This window comes from Elephantulus edwardii, unplaced genomic scaffold (assembly GCF_000299155.1).
Source record: "Elephantulus edwardii isolate Elephantulus edwardi_28Jun2011 unplaced genomic scaffold, EleEdw1.0 scaffold00044, whole genome shotgun sequence".
NCBI classification, from domain to species: domain Eukaryota; kingdom Metazoa; phylum Chordata; class Mammalia; order Macroscelidea; family Macroscelididae; genus Elephantulus; species Elephantulus edwardii.
Genome location: NW_006399794.1, coordinates 19,414,306 through 19,422,130, shown reverse-complemented (window position 1 = coordinate 19,422,130; position 7,825 = coordinate 19,414,306). Strand labels below are relative to the sequence as shown.

At 35.4% G+C, this 7,825-nt stretch overlaps 1 pseudogene; it reads right to left on the bottom strand.

Moving 5' to 3' along the window:
* Nucleotides 1-5,505: 5,505 nt before the first annotated feature.
* LOC102847828 lies at nt 5,506-6,397 on the bottom strand (annotated as a pseudogene).
* Between the last annotated feature and the right edge of the window lie 1,428 nt (nt 6,398-7,825).

Below are 7,825 nucleotides of genomic sequence, written 5' to 3'. Positions count from 1 at the left end.
CTCATATGAAATTTTCTATTATTTCTTGAAAGAGATTGCGTCTCAAGGAATTTATCTATTTTATCTAATAATAAAAGGCTAAAGAAAGGTTTACACATAGAAAAAGCATTGTAGATAATTACTAGTAATGGGAAGGGAAGAGGAAGGGAGCAATAACTAACAAATAGTCATTTTAAGGTAAAGACAATAGGCAATGTATTTTTCAACCATTTTAATTAATCACTTATATTAATATGGATATTTTAATGCTATAAAATGTATAAGAATGGACAAATAGAATCAATCGTATTTATAATGTTATAATAGAAAATGTTTAAAAGGATGGAATAAAAAACAGCTAGGATCTGTAAACTTTCCTTCAAATAGAAAAGTGCTCTGGGATTTCCATTCTTCTCAATGTCAGCCACAACTTTCCATGATCCACACAAAGACCTTTGCATAATCACTAAAGCACACATAGACATTTTTATGGAATTCCTTACTTTCAGCCAGGATCCATCTGACTTCAGCAATGATATCCCTGGTGCCACAGCCTCTTGTAAATCTCACTTGAACTTCTGGAAATTCTCTCTATATGTAATGTTCCAGCCATTTTTAATGATCTTCAGCAGTATTTTGCTTGCATGTGATATCAAAGATACTGTTCAATAATTCCAGCATTCAGTTGGATCACCCTTCTTGAGAATAGGAACAAATATGGGCCTCTTCCAATATGTGGGCCAGATAGCCATTCTTCAAACTTCCTACTAAAGACTGGTGAGTGCATCCAAGGCTGCATCTGTTAATTGAAACAAGTCTATTGGTATCCCATTGATTCCTGAGACCTTATTTTTTGTTAATGTCTTCATGCAACTTTCACGTCCTCTTTTATAATCAGTGGCTCCGGTTCATATGGTACTTCCTGAAAATTTTCAGTGTCAATCAATTCTCTCTGGTAGAGTGACTCTGTGTATTCCTTCCATCTTCTTTTGATGCTTTACTGGTCATTCAATATATTGCCCATAACATCTTTCAACATTGTGACATGAAGCTTAATTTAGTTTTTCAGTTCTTTCAGCTTGAGAAATGCAGAGTGAGTTCTTTTGTTTTTATTCTCCAATTCAAGCTCTCTGCACATTTTATTGTAATACATTGCTTTGTCCCCTCCCCCCGAGCTTCCCTTTGAAACCATCTGTTCAACTCTTTAACTTTGACATGTTTTCTTTTAGATTTGGCTTCTAGGTATTCCAGCGCAAACTTTAGAGTCTCTTCTGTCATCATTTCAATTTTTCCTTTCTCCCCTGTTTTTGTAGTGAGCTTTTGCTTTCTTCATGGGTGATATCCTTGATATCATCCCACAATTCACCTGGTCTTCCATCATTAGTGTTCAATGCCTCAAACCTATTCTTAAGATGATCCTAAAATTCTGATGGAATTGATTCAAGATCATATCTTGGTTCTTACAGATGTATTCTAATTTTCTTTGGCCACAATTTGAACTTGCATATGAGTAAGTGATGATCCGATCCACAGTCTGCCCCGGCCTAGTTTTGACTGTTGATTTTTAGCTTCTACAATGAATTCTTCCACACATGTAGTCAATCTGATTCCAGTGTAGCTCATAAGGTGAAATCCATGCATAAAGTCATCATTTGTGTCATTTAGAAAAAGTATTTGCAATGATTATGTTATTGTAAATACAAAATTCAATCATTCTATTTTCAGGCTCATTTCTATCACCAAGCCTATATTTTCCAACTACTGTTCCTTCTTTATTGTTTCCTACTTTTGTGTTTCAGTCACCAATTATCATTAACATATCCTCATTGCATGTTCGGTCAATTTCAGACCTCAAAACTTGTTAAAAAGCCTCATTTTTTTTCTCGTTGGCACTTGATGTAGGAGCATATACTAAGTAATAGTTGTGTTAATGAGTCTTTCTTGTATGCATACGGATATTATCTTATCACTCACAGCATTGCATTTCAGGACAGAACTTGAAACTGACTTTCTGATTATGAATACACCACTATTCTTCTTCTGTTTTTTATTCTCTGCAGAGCATATGATTATTTGATTCAAAGTGTCAGTTGCATCTCACTAATGCTTAATATGTCAATATTCATACGCTCCATTTCATTTTTAAAAATATCTAGTTTTACAACAATTTATGCAACAAACATTTCACATACCAATTTTTAAACGATGTTTCCTATTGATTTATCATTTTAACTGACTTCCAATCTGATCTCTACCACTACACCTATCCTCTTTGTTCAGTGTTCATAGGGTTTTCAAAAGCCTTTCATTTAGAAAGTAGATAACACATCCTGCTGTCTTAATCAGAGAGCTCTATCAAAACCCATCTACGATGGGAAACCCTTATGGGACTTGACACACCAACAGCAAAGATTTCATTATCACAGCAAACCCAAGTAATCACAGTACAGTGAACTAACAGACAAATGCTGCTCCACTTAGAACAATATTCTTTCTAAACATGATCAATAGCAAGCTCAAGAACCACAGGCTCAAGGGTCCAACTGACTTTTAAATACCAATACCTGCCCACCAGATCTTGTTTGCCTATACAGAAATTTCTCACCCACGCTGACTGTGAATGAGATCAGACATAGTTAACAGACTACATTTGATTGCTAACACAATTTAGAAATGTCCAACAGTTGGCCCAGCTTTCAAGTTAGTCACAAAAACTTACTCACCAGGATCCAACTTCGCCAAGCTAAAGGGTCACTCACAAGTAGGACCAGACACACTTTTAAATACCAAGGTTCAGCCACCATATTCATTTGCTCACACAGAGGTTTCCCACCTATGTTGATTATAAGCAAGATCAGATACAGTTAATTAGCTTACACTTGATTGCTAACACAATTTAGACAACAATAACCTACTCATTGCAAGTACATTTTTTGACAAGACAAGTTTTGAATATACACATAGGTCTTGGAAAATGTGATATCTACAAATCATATCAACTACATCAGTGGAAAGAAACCATGGGAAGAAGGCTCAGTATAAGCAGTACAAACAAGGTTGGAAGTAGACTGTGGAACAATCTAATAAGTGCTTGTATTTAAAAGAATTACCCAAGAAGACAAAGTAAACTATCATAATGAATTATTCAAAGCTCTGGATGTAGAAAACTAGATAGGAAAAAAGATGTTCTGCATTTCTTAAGCTGATTTATTAAAAAGGGTCAAAGAAAAAATTAATCTTGAAGTTGCAATAGTGAAGGATTCTAATGGAAAAATATTGAATGGTTCAGAAAATATCAAAGAAATACACAAAATTACCATAAAACAGAAGACCATTGTTCAATTATTCCAGTAGGTAGCATATGATAAAGAGCTTATAGTATTGAAGGAAGGACAACTAAGCTGCATAGAACATATGCTAATAAAGAAAGCTCTGGGAATTAAAAAAAAAATATCTCAAGGGAAATTACTCCAAAACTGATGCAGTGTTAGTATGTCTCACCAACAGGGAAAAAAATCTTTAGTTGTGCCCATTTCAAGAACGTTTTATGTCATGTGTTGAAATTATTAGACTGTATCATTAATGTCTGAGAGCTTTGGTGGCCTAGTGGCAAGAAGTTGTGCTGCAACCAGAAAACATTTGGGTAGAGGCCACCAGTTGCTACATGGGAAAAGGATGGACAATCTCTTCTGGTGTGATTAACTGTCTTTAAAAACTCATTTGAGGGTAAGCTGTCGCTTGATCTTGACTCAATAGTACACACACACACACACACACACACACACACACACACAAACACATTAACATTACACAAAAGTAAAAAAAAATTGTTGAGGGTAATTCAAAATCCATAGAGAAGCATAAAAATTCAAGCTAGGTTCAGAAGAGAACATAGAAAAAGAATACCTTTGCAGTTACCAAATGAATCTTGATTAAAAGTGGAGAATACAAGAAAAAATATTTTACATATAAATTCTGGGAGATTTTTATATTTGCTTTTGTTTTGTTTTGTTTTGTTTACTATTCAAAGTCATTCCATTGTGATGATCAGAACAAAAAATGGATAACAGCTTGAGGATAAGGAATTTTAGACTATTTAATTGTGCTTATGTGGAATTTATCCTGAGATTGGGCCAAAAGACAGAACATGGAAATACTGTTGTTTTGTGTTGCTAAGTCACTTACACCTTGTAGCAACCCTATGTACAACAGCTTAGAACCCTGCCCTTATCCTGTACCAACATTATTGTCTCTGGCACACCAGCACCCATTACTCCAGTCACTGTATCAATCCATCTCATCAAGGGTCTTCATTTCTTGTTCTGCATCTCCATCCTCCCTAGCATGATGCCCCTCTCCAAGGACTGGTCCCTTCTTACAACATGCCCAAGAATATCAGATGAAGCTTCAGAATTATTGTCTCCAATGAGTAGTATCCTACCTGGTTTCACCCTCTCTAGGATGAACCTGTTTGATCTCCTAACAGACTATGATATATTCAATACTCTTTTCCAGAACCACAGCTCAAAGGTATAATTTCTTCTATGTATCTCCTAGTCATTGTCCAGCCCTCTGATATATAGCACATAATTCCAAAGATCAAGGCCTGAATCAGGCATTCACTAGTTTTCAGACTGACATTTTTGCTCTTTAGCACACAGGAGAGGCCCATGACAACATATTTTTTCCAGTGCAATTCTTCTTTTGATTTCCTGATGCTGATAACAAGAGTGTTGACTGTGGAGCCAGGCAAATTTAAGCTATTAACAATTTCAATATCTTCACTGTCCATCATGATGCTGCCAATCGGCCCAGGGGTGAGAATCTTTGTTTTCTTGACGTTGAACTTTAATCCATATTTAAGGCTGCAGTCTTTGACCCTCTGCAGCATATGCCTCAGGTCCTCCTCACTTTCAGCAAGTAAGATTATGTCATCTGCTTAATGCAGGTTGTTGATGAGTCTTCCTCCAATCCTGGTGCTACATTTCTCCTCATAGAACCCAACCTCCTGGATGATCTATTTCACATATAGATTGAAAAGGTGTGGAGCTATTATGCATTATTTGCATATACATTTTCTGATTTTTAACCATTCAGTATTTTCTTGCTCTGTTCTGACAACTGCCTCCTGGTCCAAGTATGTGTTTCATATAAACACAATCAAGTGTTCTGGGATCCCCATTCTCCTCATACTTAGCTACAGTTTGTTGGGATCCACACAGTCAAATGCCTTTGCATAGTCAATGAAACATCAATAGACATTCCTCTGATTCTCTCTGCTTTCAGCTAAGATCCATCTAATACTAGCTATAATGTCTTGTGTGTCACTGCTCTTCTAAACCCAGCCTGTACATTTGGCAGTTCTATGCCCATTTGCTGTTACAGTTGTTTTTGGATAATTTTCATCAGGATTTTGGTATATATAATATTATTCAATAATTTCCACACACCGTTGGGTAACCTTTTTTTGGAATGGGAATAAAAAAAAATAAATCATATATTTTTTTTTCCACTTCACAGCAAATTCTATTGAATTCTATTCATTGATTCTTTGTACTGAGAAAGGTTGTTTTCATTTCCTCCTTCATTCTTAAGACACACAACAGACTTTTTGTAATATTCAATTTCTTTAAGACCAAGGAACTCTTCTTTATTTACTTCCTTATATCTTTCAGGAGCTTTAATTTGAAGAAGTGTCTCCTACACACTTTTTCTGAAGAGCTATTTTTTCCAAATATCTTCCTCCATGTCTATTTCCATCTTATTTTTATCCCACTCCTCAGTTTCCAAGATTCACATTACAAAACTGTTACATACATTGCATAATCATAATGTCTTGAGTACTCATAATTCTATCTATTTAAAGGACACCTATTACTTTTGGTAGTAAGGACATCTGTGATCTTGCAGTATTGTTCTCCTACAGGTTCAGTAAGTTTTTTCTTCATATAATCATCTATATTCAGACTGGAAAATTTAAGCCTTAAGGTTACTAATCTGGCTTTAAGATTTTGAAAAGAGGGTTCTGATGAAATATAATCTACTGTGTAAATTTCAATTGGAAAATGCTCTGCGTATTTCTCATGTTCACTGTTCAGTGCAACTGGTCACTCAGCACAGCTATTTTTAAGAGCTTCCCATTGTCTTTTATTTGCTACAAGATTCAAACAAGAAAGTAGACATCTTTAAAAAATGGTTTTCCCTCTTTTGTCAAGCACATTCCCCTTTTTACTAGACAACCCATTTGAACAGGAAGATATATTTCAGAAGATTTAAAAAGTGTTGCAACAGGATAAACAAACACTAGGTCAGTCTTGGTTATTTTCTCAGTCCTAGGAGGTAATGTCTTTTTTTGCATTGGCTTTTAACTTCTGGATGTCTTAATGTTTTCTGTTATATGCAGTTTTGATCTTGGCATTAGAATGGTGTGAAACACAGTGGTAGAGAAGGCTCACAGGACCTGGACCCCAGCTGTAAAGCTTGAGGTTAATAAAAATAGATAAAGGCTATTAAATGGAATGGTTTAAAATTAGGAAAGATGTGTATCAATATATCTTTTCATCATGCCCATTCTACCTGGTGATGTGACATCAAGATTGGAGAAAATCCCGTTAATTGCCTATGAAATGCATATGACATAATCTTGCTTGTTGAAAGCAAAAAGAACTTGAAAAATTTCTGAGGAAAATAATGACCATAGTTTGGAGCAGGAATTACATCAAAGTATAAAGGGGGGGGAAGTCTCACAATTGAATCAATAAGCAACATCCTGATATATGGAGAAATGTTTGTACGTTTCAAGGATATAACTTTACTTACAGTCACAATGAATGTTCATAAGAACAGCAGGAAGCCAAACTTGTCAGTGTATTTGTCAAACTGTTGCAAAAGACTTATTTAAACAGTTTAAAAAAATCAATAATGTCATTTTAATAACTAAAATATATTTGACTTAAACTAGGCAAAAGTCCGGTTCAACAAAATATGATCCAACAGAATGTGAAAATTATTTAACAAGTTCACATACAGAAAAAAAAATACCTCCTGCTGAAGATTATCCAGAAATTATTGGAAGAGTACATTGATGCAAGCTGGGTTTGGAAGAAAACTTGGCACAAGAGACATCATCACCAATGTCAAGTGGATCTTGGCTCAAAACAGAGAGTACCATAAAAATGTCTATTTGTGCTTTATCAACTATGCAAAGAAATTGACTGTGTGGATCATGAGGAATTGTGGCTAACATTGAGAAGAACAGGAATCTAGGACACTTGATTTGGAGTATGCAAAATCTGTATTTAAATCTGGAAGCATGGAAGTATCACATGGTTCAAAATTAAGTAAAAGTGCATCAAAGATGTGTCCTTTCTCCATACCTTTTTGATAGATAGGTTAGACTTTATGTGGAGGAATATGACATCAGGATTGGAGGAAAGACTCTACAATAACCTGAGTTATATAAATGGCACAGCCCTACTTGCAGAAACTGAGGAAGAACTGAAATATTTGGTGCAGAAGATCAAGAACTACATTCTTCACTATGGATTGCACCACAGTATCACAAAAACAGAGATTCTTACCACTGGGCCAGTTGGTAGCACCATGATAGATGGGGATGAAATTAAGATTGTTAACAATTTCAACTTGCTCAATTCCACAATCAACACTCTTGTCACCAGCAGTCAGGAAATCAAAAGACTAATTGCATTAGAAAAATCTGCTGCCAAGGACCTCCTCAGAATTCTGAAGAGCAACTGTGTCATTCTAGAGGCTAAGATGTGCCTGATTCATGGTCTGAAGGCCAGGGACTTCATAATCAATTGCTATGTAGTAGAGTATTGAGCAA